Source organism: Cygnus olor, chromosome 13 (genome assembly GCF_009769625.2).
Source record: "Cygnus olor isolate bCygOlo1 chromosome 13, bCygOlo1.pri.v2, whole genome shotgun sequence".
NCBI classification, from domain to species: domain Eukaryota; kingdom Metazoa; phylum Chordata; class Aves; order Anseriformes; family Anatidae; genus Cygnus; species Cygnus olor.
In genome coordinates this window covers 13,128,491-13,139,666 of record NC_049181.1, presented here as the reverse complement: position 1 = coordinate 13,139,666, position 11,176 = coordinate 13,128,491, and the positions used below count along the sequence as shown (strand labels likewise).

Genomic DNA, 11,176 nt, shown 5'->3' with positions numbered 1-11,176 from the left:
TTTCACGAATGCTTTTTATATTAATAAAATCCATCAGTGAGGGAAATAGCCAAAAATGAAAAGAGTCTCCATTGCCATAGTGCAGCTTTCAGGAAACACTTGCACCTTGGCAAAGCCCAGTGGGGTTGTTTTTCTGCAGGACGCCCGAGTCATTTGTCTCTGGACATGGGGAGATGGTGGTGCCTCGGTCTGTGCCCCAGTCACTGCCTTCACAAGCCGAATGGCTCAAATCTTAATTTAAAATATACAAAAGATGAAAGCCACTGAAGGCTTGTGAAAATGTGTTTGTGGGCAGAGTGTGGTCCATTAAGTGATATAAAATGCCTCTGGGAGAACATGAAAGGTCTAAGCCACGTCCCTTTGTGGGTTTAATTTGTGTGCTTCTGTGTCATGTAAATGTTTCTGGAAATGTCACCCTGTATCTCTTGCCCAGTAGTTTTCAAGTCATGTTGAAGACTTGAATCATATTCCCCAAAACCTTCCTTTCCTATCTTTATTTCAACATTTGAAGCGTGTAGAGAAGCCAGTCCCACACAGAGGCCCATGCCATTCATGCCATGGTGGATACATACAGTAGAGATGGGTTATATTGGTTTGTATAGATTAAGAAGCAAGCAGTAACCCAGGGACATTAGGACTCCAGCGTTGTGCTCAGGTCATACTGTGCTAGCTGTTTACAAGCTGATTTTTTTTGCAGCCAGACTTGCGCATGGTCCAGTCCATTCTCAGCATTTGGTGTGTTACCACAGTACGTATCACTAGTGATTATTACAGTGTGGAAACGTCATTAACCATTACATTTCTTCTACTATCCTTGGACTGAATACGGCACTTTTGCCAAATTATGAGGACTCGGCCAGGAGATTGTGCCATCCTGGGTGGATGGAGGATGGGGGAAGAGCACGATGCTGTCCATAACCATTACTTACTGGGTAAGTAACTTACTGGGTAACTTCCTTCCTTACTTAAGGGAGGAAGCTGCACCACACGGACCAAGGGGCTCTTGGCAGTGAGTTTCTGGCTGGATGTGGTGCTGATGTTGTGAGGCTGTGGGGTGCTGAGCCACAGGGAGGGCTGGGCAGTGCGGGATGGTGGTTCCTGGTTCTCCAGTGCAGCCAGGGCAGTGATTCACCATGTAGTGAGTCATTAGAGCTATTTCAGAGTGTGATTTCAGAAGAACTACTTGGCTTTCAGGGTTTTCCAGCGGAGAACAAGTGTCTCCTTCCTGCAGGAAAGCTCCAATTCATTCTTCATAGTTGTCTGAGCCTCCTTGATCCAGGTGCCAGCAGGAGGACACGTAGTTTTAGGGTGAGAACTCACCGCTGTCAGCGGTGGTGGTACTTGAACAAATGATATTTGTGGGCAAGTGATGTGAGGCCAGAAGTCTGAAAACATGAGTCTAAATTAGTCAGACTGTACTGAGGCTACCTATTTATGTGTATCATTTCTGGAAAATCTTTTTGTATAATCAAATCCTAGATTTACAGGTTGTATGTCCTATGTCAATGCTGAGCTGCAGACGAGTCCTTGGAGCAACCAAACAAGAACTGCAAGCAAGGAGCGTAATCAGGGTGATTTTCCTCTTTCAGCAGGAGGAGGAGCTGGCCCTGCATTACACTTAAAATGGAGTTTGATTCCGGGTAATGGGTCAGTGGTGATGATATTGCTCAGATAAATGCAGGAAAGGAAGGACTGCCCATCTGAGCTGACCATATGGGAGACGTGAGGCCTGGCAGTGCCAATGTTCAGGTAGGTGGGGTTGGCAGACTTCACCTGGCACTCATGAGACTGGGTCAAACGTGATGGATGCTTCACATGGTAAGGTGGGGGCTTATTGTCCACAAGCTGGGTTCAGGGAAAAACTTTCATGTGAGGAGAAACTGAAGAGTCTGGTCCAGCTAATAAGTGAGATAATTAATAAAGGAAGTATAATAGTGTATCAAAGTAATGAATAGCATGAAAGCAGACACTGGCTGCTCCTGTTTACCCTTTCTCAAGCAGACACTGAAGCGGGAAGGTGCCACATTTAAAACTAACCGAAGACACTTTGTTTTCAGAAACAAGCCCTGTGATTAACCTGTCGCATTTACTGCCTCGAGATTTAATTGAGGCCACAAGCGTAGCAGGGTTCCAGAGAGGACTAGACATTTACCCGGCAGTGGGACCATGCACAACTACTGGGCTGCTAATTGCGCTGCACCCCGGTGGCAGCACTGGGGGCTGTTTATCCAGAACACGAGCTGCCCCCCGGGGAAGGGACCGGAGCATCCTCAGCACCAGCTGCCGGGGGCACCCCGCGGGGACGGGACCGGCGCCTGCAGCGCGGCCGCTGGGCAGCAGGGGGCGGCCTCGCTCCGCACCCCCCGCCCCGCACCCCCCGCACTCCGTGCTGGGTGTCTGCAGGTAACTAACCCGGACAGATCGCAGCAGTGAGCTGACAGGCATTGCAAGCATTTTGAGATCTTTTATTTATTTATTTATTTTTAATGAAGCTGAGATTTGCACTTGATAACTTAGTCAAGAGTCTGCTAGTAATGAGAGCTCTGATGAAAGTGATTTCTCTCTTAGTGATATTATAGTGTGTTAAAATAAATTTAGAACATTTAAAAAATTAGGAATGAACTGCTGATATTCCTGCCCCCTCTCTTTTTTTTTTGTTTCTACTGTTCTACTCTCTCTTCTACTATTTCTACTCTCAGAACCTGAGCATTATCAGAGTCTTCCAGGAATGACAGCAGACAATAAAGCTTGTTGGAGATATATTTCATGAGCATTAATTTGCAGCTAGGTAGGCAGGAGTTCCAAGAAGTGCAGTATTGCCGTTGTGAGACCTGAACAGCAATATAAATGTTGTCTGGGAGGCCAGTTGTCCAAAATGAGTGTTAACTGCCTTCGGCTGGCTGGTTGGCCACCGGACTCTCTTGGTGTGACTCTGGCCATGAAGGCTTGTGCATGGCCATCAGGCTGTGTGGGTACTGGGGTCCCTGCAGTGACCCCCGTGGGCAGTATCCTGGGCTCTGCAAGAGCAAGCATGTGCAGTAGAGGTATCTTTTACCTCTAATCAATCTACCTCCCTATCTTCTGCAAGTATTGACTAACTCTAAGGGCAGCAGCAGTAAAATATTGGACAAGGGTTAGCTCCTGAGAGAACGTTATGTCGTTATGCTGTCTTTAGACGAAGACTGAAGACAGTAATCAAAAGGGCTATTTTTAACCATGGGTTGATTTATTTGTTTTTCTTGTACAGCTATTGCACCTGGAGCCACTGATGATGGCTTGATTAATTCTCAGTGATTTTTTTTCTCCACCTTCCTCCCCACGACTTTTCCGACTGGCATAAAGTTGTGCTGTGGCAGGTGCAGTTGCTGGGTAAAGGTAAGTCCCCAGGTAAAGGCAGCTTTGGGCTTGTTGGCAAGGGCACAAGTGCTCGAGCCCCATGTAGGCTTGTGAAGTGGATGCTATGGGTAGATGTAGGCCAACCGCCAGCCTTCTCAGTTCCTCCTCTAGATGTGAGTAGATACAGGTGTAGCTGAACTAGCTGCAGGTCACTTACCCCACGTATGGTGGGTGTTGTAGCAAAACACAGACAGGGGCCACCACTCAGTGCAAAGCTCTCCTGAGAAAGTGAGTAAATCAGTGCTGATGATCATCCAGCCTATGCTGGGTGAGGTGCTACAATAATCACTGAGTTGCTGGCTTGTTTTAAGCCAGTTTGAGTATCTGTGCTACACCTTTATATTGGCTTTGTAGCCCTAACCTGAAGGAAAAAACAAAAAAGACACTGAGTTTTTAAATTCTTTTTCACCTACGAGCATTGGGCAGAGTCTGAGGAGCCTCCCTGTCTCTTTGAGCTTGCTACCTGCAGTGCAGGTTTAGCGTGACATGGAGTTTTCCTGCCAAATTGTGGGGCCTGAATCTGCTAGATCTGGGCCCAGCAACTTCCTAGAAAGATGCCTGTCCTGATTCTTTTAACAACACTTAATGCTAAGTAAACTTGGGGCTCCACAGCGATTGGAGCAGTGCAGGAACATATAAGAAACCAAGATTTTCAAAAGTGCCAGTGGATTTTGAAATCTCAGACTTCAGACATCTCTCCTGAGAACACCTAGTGAGACCCAGTAATGAAACCACTCTGAAGGAACCACTCCTGCAAAAACAGAGCTCTTAGTGTGTCTACCACATTCAGAAGCGCTCTCAAAATATTCTGCCTCCCAGGATTTTCTAAATATTCTCCATTCTTCCCCATCATAACTCACACCTTATTTTTTCCCCTCCGTGTGACTCAGTAGCAGCCACCTCCCTTTTTATTTTTCCTCGTTAAAGGTCAGCCTGAGCTGTGTATTTCAGATGAAAGGACACAGCCCTCAGCCAGCCTTGGGGCCCAGTTTGTGTTGTGGATGTCTCCTGGGGACACTTCTGTTTGCAAGTGTATGCATTGCAACTTCTGAGAAGCCTACAGAGATTGCTATTGTTTAAAATAAGCTCTGCCATACTTATTATTCTGCTAGTATTTTTTTTTTTCTTTCTTTCTTTCTTATATTTTTCTTTATATTTCCTTCAGAGAACCTAGCCACTTTCAGGCTGCAACTTTGAGCCTGCTCTGAGCCAAGCATCAGGAGTGACTTTTTGTCTTCAAAGCTGGAGAGACATTTCCCACCAGTGCAGATGAAGGTGCCTCTTCCCTCCAAGGCCATAGAAGAGCAGAGGGCAGACAGTGAGCTAAGTTCTGTTCTCACTCCTGAAGGTAAAAAGCTGCTGGTTTTTGTCTATTTGCACATGTTCCTTAAAATCTCATCTTGAGGGATCTGATCTGAAGTACTTGAGTAAATGGTAGATAGGGACCATGGAAAGGAACTCAAGGGCAGCTGCAGGAAGCCCTAGGTGTAAATACAAGCGAGGAGAAAAAAGGACAGTCTATCTCAAAGTGACAGAAGTTCTACAGGACTTTCTATAAAGAAAATACATGTTCACCATCCTCATTTTGTCTTTGTAGCTCTTGTTTCCACCTCGATTTGGCCAGGTAGAGGTTTACTTCTCAAGTAGCTGTACAGCTATTCCCTTGTTCCTTCCCCCTGCCCAAGTCCCGCTGCCTGTGGACAGTGTGGTTGTTGGCACGTCTGAAATGCTTCGTTCATGCCTCTTCCCACAAGTAACACTCAGAGCAATATCACCCTGTGGCCATGTGGGTTAAATATGGAACATCACCACATGTGCCCTTATTTTAGTTTCCAGACAGGCTGTGCATATGTACTTTTGAGATGCAAGCCTATAAAGCGAATGCACCAGAAGCTACTAACCCTTGATCATCTGTAAGTAAGGAAAACTATATTGTGTCTTTTTTTTTTTTAATATATATATTCTTCTGGGGGGAAATTTATCTATAAATCAAGAGCATTAGGGGTGTTTGCCTCACTACAGATACACCTGGCAGTTTTGTTGTGATGGAGCATAGAGTGCACCATGACTTCTGAAGAGGCTGCTCTTTAAAGAGGTAAAATACAAAACAACAGGCACATCTATATAATAGATCATCATTTAAGGTAACACATTCTGCCTGACATGTAGTGCTTTGCACATTTTGAATTGTCTCCTGCCAAAATATTCAGGCCTGCAGGGGGAACCCCTGTTGGGAACACAGGACAGATGGATCTGAATCCAGTCATGAAACTCCCTGGGGCCAGCAGTGTGATGTTAATGATCACACCACAGTAAGATGTAAAACATACCTTTGTGCAGCTCAGTGTAAACAGCAACTCCGGTATTATGATGTAAATGAGAAACCAGCAAGGGATGATGTGTGAATGGAAACACAGCAAGGTGCTCTGTGAGGGAGCAGAAAGTACAGTGCAAGGGGAAAATCTGCACATTGCAACTGGAGGTGGAATTAAAATGTGGACTCGCTTCACTGTAGAGACAAACTTTAAATACTGCTTGGGCTGATGCAGAAGGGAGGGAACTCACAGAGCTATACCTAATCCCTGCTGAGGTTCTGCAAGGGCAAAGGACAGGTTACAATTAGGTTCCTGCACCTGCCAGTTAAGAGCTGGAGGATGGTGCTGGGACCAAAGGGAAGATAAAAACCACAATAAGCCTTATCCCAACAAACTGTGGAAGTCATCAGCCTGCCCTCCTGCTCAAAGCAGGGCCAACTATGAATTTAGGCGGTGTTGTTTAGGACTTTGACCAGCTGATTCTCAGGTGTCTCCAAGGATGGACTTACTCCTCTGGCAGGCTTGTTCCCGTGTTTGGCCACTCCATTGGGAAAACGTTTCCTGTAGCATTAAATAAGTCTGAAGTGACTCCATGGATGACAGGAACGAAAGCTGGAAACTTGTCAACAAGCAAGCATAAATGGGGTTTGTGGGGAGGTATCCAAAGGTACAAAATGTGCAGTTGGGTCCTCAGCTTTATTTCAGAAGTCCCTGATGCCCCTTTGAAGCCCCTGACCAGTGAGGACAGTGGCAGCTTGCCTGTGAGACAGGGTTTCCATTGGGCCCTTGTAAAACAAGGCCCAGTCAGAAAGTGTGGTGTCACCAATGTAATTTAAAAACGTGCTGGGCAGCAGGAGCGGAGCTGTGTCTGCTGCTGATTTTATTGTAACAGTGATGTTCCTCTTTGTCCCAGAGTTCCCCGTCCTCTTCCTCTCATCTCTCGCAATGAAGTGAAGGGCTTGCTGGGAAGCTGAGCTTGAAGCTAGAGGAGGTCATACTTAACTAACCTCCTGGAGTTCTTTGAAGATATTACTGCCAGGCTAGATAAGGGGAATTCTGCAGTGTGCTTAGAGTTTCAAAGAGCGTTTCACAAAGTTCCACATCAGAGATTAATAGCTAAGGCAAAAGGTAAAGGAAGAGGAGGTAATAGAGGCTGTTGGATCAAAACCAGCTCAAGGGCAGGTATGAGACAATAAGCACAGATGAAAAATTTTCAAGCTGGCAGAAGGCTGTTCTTGGGACTGTTTCAGGACCTCTGTAACGCATAATCCAGACAACACAAAGGTGCCCCACCATGCTCATGTCGCTGAGGCAGCCCAGGTTTGGCACCACCAGCAGCAAAGCATCCTAGCTAGCCCCGCTTCTGCCTGCCCAGCCTGATCGGCCAGGAGCCCTTTCGTGTCTCTCTTGGGTGGGTGCAGTTTTTTGGCACAAATCTGCAGTCACTGGTGCCCCTGGGGCCATGCCGTGCCATCACGCTTCAGAGAAGCCAGTGAATATGTTCTTTAGTCTTTGAAAATAGTGAGCCTGCCCCTCAGCAGCATGGTGCAGCTGTGAAGTTACTCTGGCTTTGCAAAGGGGAGAGAGAATTTAGTCTGAGGTCTCTCCAAGACCAGGTACAACCTGAGCAGGTTTGCCAGCACCAGGATCTCTCTGGTGACTCTGCCAACAACTGGCAAGACGGAGTTCAATGCAGACAAATGTGAAGTAATTAATCTGCAAGTAGGGAATCAGACGGGAATAAGTGATAAACAGAGCAAGCATTCAGCAGAGGGATTAAGAGAGGGATTTGGTGGTGTACAGGGTAAGTTTCTTTCGCAAAAGTCATTGAAAGTGTCTGCCTAGATCACAGCTGTAGTAAAAGGGCAAGCAGGTGACACGGCTGCGTTAGTAGAGGGACAGGATATAAAACAAAAGAGGTGATATGTCTGTTACTGTAAAAGGCATCAGATCTCACCTGAGTATTGTCAGCAGTGTTGGCCACTGCCACGGTGCGCTGCAGCATAAGGCAACAAAGAGCAGCCCTGCAGAATCCGCGTGTGAACAAAGGCGAGAGCGCCGGGTTTGTCCTCGGCAGGTTCCTGCCCACCCCGTCCATTCATCATCTGAAGAGGAAATCTGAGGAGCACAAAGACTATCCCTCTAAGCTCTAACAGAGGTTAGGAATTTTGAAGTCGGCTGTATTTTTCCCCAGAGTATTTCTCTGTCTGGGTCTTTTTCTTGCTCTCTTCCCTCCACCTCTCCTTTCTCTTTTCATTTTTCCCCTTTCATTCCCTCTCTCTCTTCTACCGCCAGTCTGGGTTTCTTTGTCTTTCCCTAATATATTGCTTCTCCTCCACCCCTGCCCAGGAAACGAGACGATTTAGTCACCTTGCTTCTTCAGACTCTAGAAGGAGCCCAGGCTCCAATGAGGGGTTGGTACTTTAAGTTTTACATGCCATGCGGGAGGGTGAACAATACTTTTTTGCCCATAGATTTGGATGAAAAGAAATCTAAGTTGTTGCTGCGGAAAAGGAGAAACTCAACAATCAAACTGAAGGCAGGACGTGGAATATTACACAAAATGACCATCAAAACCCTTAGATGTGGCTTTCCTTCCACACTCAGAAGAGTTCACAATAGTACAGCTGGTTCTAATCATACAAATTCCACACCAGAAGTCTTCCTTTGTTTTCACTGGTGTAAATTCAGAGCAAGTTCAGCAAGTTGCTCTGAATTTACCCAGCTATGGAGGACAGCTGATTTCATTTGAGCTGTAGAAGAGACAATCTTATTTTTGCTTTCCCTAGGATTACAGTAAGCTTGTCAATCAATGCCCAGAGGCAGTCTACACAACACAGTTGTGCCAGGTAAGAAATGCACTTGACAAACTGTCATAATACCCATTTCTTCTGCTCCTCTCTTTTAACCAGCCCTGACCACTAGAGGAATGCTGAGCATTTCAGGTTTGTATGGACCTTAAGTTGTTAGTCATATGTCACAATCAACACAGCAGCTTAAATGACAGCAATTAATATTTCACTAAAATGGTGCTTTTTTTTCCTTTTCATTAATTGATACAACAACCAACAGGCTGATGCACAAAAGGATAAAATAGCTGTCTCCTAAGAAAAAGAAAACTTGTCCTTTTTATTCTTGCCATTTAAATCCCCTGGAGCAGAGTTGGCTATTGCTATAAAATCTGTGGAATTATCCCTGCTATTTCAATTTGCCAAGCCAGCCTTTTATCCCTTTAAATACAGGTCTTTAGAGTAACTTGCCAAAAAAATCTCTTGGCACCACTGAGGTTAGTGTCCATGTTGTGCTGCTCATGTAACTTCCCTGCTCACGGAACCGTTCGTCCTGGGTAAGATTTTGAATGGGGACTTACACTTTTAACTTTTCTTGCTGCCTTTTCAAATGTTGCCTCTCAGTCTTGTGGGAAATGGTCATACCATAAAGTACCATGGCAATGCTTGGTGTGCGGAGTGTAAAGAAATGTTTAAATAGAAATAGTAGCTAGAAATGAAGGTGTGTAAGTAAAACCCAAGAGATAGGATGTACCTTTCAAATTTTCAGGGCAAAAAGGGTCATTTGGATGTAACTGGGCAAGGGAGAGAAATGCTGAGTCTCATATGATCTCAATTATACGCTAAGGGTGCCAGCAACTTTCAGGCTACGTGTGGATTCTTGACTGAGGCTCAATGTGTGAACTTTGTCACTAGAGGAGTATGTCACACACAGAGCTGGGACATGAGCCATCATTCACAATTCAAACAAACCCCAAGCCCTTCAGAGATTGAAAAGAAATGTTCAGTTAACCATAAAAACTGTGGCATGATTCTCCATACCCTAGTGCCCTTTGGGAACAGAAACACTTCAAGCTCCAAAATACGGCCCGTCTTGTGAGGCTTTCTGACTGGACTAGAAGCATCAACTATTCAATCCATTGTACAAAATCCTGCTCTTTTGCAAATCTTAGCAGTTTTTTTTTTTTTTTTTTTTTTTTTCCTGGACCAGGAGCACCACAATTCTAGGCTATAGATGCAAATCTACAACCTTCCTCCAAAACATACCCCTTGGTTTTTGGAGTGTGTTGGCAGAGGGTGACTTTGGACATGCCACTGCCTGGGGGTTTGTGCATTGCCAGGAGCTTGGACCTGACAGTGGAGCAAAGGGGCAAGTGCCAGCCATGGGATGCTCTGGTGGGTACCAGCTGCAGCAAAAGTGTCTGTCTGTTCCCCTGTGAGTTTGAACAAGAAGATCCAAGTGAAAGAGATGATGCTGGGAGCATATCACTCGTGAAAGTATTTGGCCTTCAGATTGTGTCTCGGCTGTAGGGCTGTGAGTCTTTACTTGTCTGGGTAAAGCCACCAGGTGGGTCAACCTTGGAGCATTAGAGATTGTGCAGCAACCCCCATCCTCCCACTTAGACACCTGTACTTTTTCTAGGTTGGCCTCACAATGGGGATGTTGTCGTGAGGAGCAATTTCTGCTCTTTTGCAGCAGTGAAGTGTGCTTTGTGTTGTCTCTGGACAGTGTCCGTGTGTTCCACTGAGACTGCAACCTCAGCAAGAAGCAGGAACAACTGGGGAGGATCTTCTTCTGGCCAGCTGCGTGCTGGCAAATTACTGCTCTCATGATCAGCAATAAGGGTTTTGCTGCTGCTTAGAAATACACTGAAGGTTCAGATCAGGATGGAAATCAGTTCTGCATATGCTTATTCACATTGTGTCTTCTTTTCTATGCATGAGGGCTCTTCATACCGTGTTCAGGCAGAAAAAGTCTGCTGTGGAAATCCATCATATCCTAGCAGTTAAGTCAAATTACTGAGAACTTGCTTACTTACCTAAAAGAACAAATGTGAACATATGGAGATTACTTTTTTTTTTTTTTTTTCCCTTAACCTTAGGAAGTACCAGTAAAGATTTTCATGTTTGTAAATTGTTATTTTCTTAGAGCAAAGCCTTATGGAAAAGTTAAGGGTGGCTTTTTTTGGCTTTTTTTTTTTTTTTTTTCCTAATGAAAGATATGGTGGAAACTATTACAGCTTTCATCTTCTTTATAGCTTGAAAATCAGAAGTAACAGCAGAGGAGAAAAGTGAGCACCAAAGATCAGGAATGAGTCACAGGAAAAACAACTTGGCTCCATCAGAGATTTCTTTGGCTTCCTGAGGTATTCACCTGTCTGTCCAGGCAAGAGAGTCATTTCTTCATTAACTCTTGTGTCTGACAGCTCAACCAACAGCTCTTGGAAGTGACCAACGTGAGAATGATGTCTTTGCTTGTGAGGAACGCATCTGGGCAACTGCTTATTATGTTTCTCTTTCCTGCTTGCTCTAACTCTTGGCTCCTTTTGACATGGAAGGGGAGAGGTTGGCATTTCAGTGTATGAAATGCCAGCTGGGATCAAATCAATATACAGCTATTGATTTCATCTTGTGCCTCAAAGAGCTGGGATTTTTCAGAGGAGGCAGCAAGGAGGG

At 45.3% G+C, this 11,176-nt stretch overlaps 1 long non-coding RNA gene across 2 annotated transcripts; it reads left to right on the top strand.

Annotated features, from left to right (window-relative positions):
* Positions 1-181: 181 nt before the first annotated feature.
* On the top strand, positions 182-10,886 carry LOC121077565. Of its 2 annotated transcripts, none has more exons than XR_005824166.1 (6): positions 182-932; positions 1,590-1,749; positions 3,248-3,375; positions 4,562-4,744; positions 8,501-8,560; positions 10,759-10,886. It is a non-coding gene; the product is annotated as an uncharacterized LOC121077565 (long non-coding RNA). The 2 variants fall into 2 exon arrangements; XR_005824165.1 differs by having other exon boundaries at positions 7,686-8,560.
* Positions 10,887-11,176: the final 290 nt, after the last annotated feature.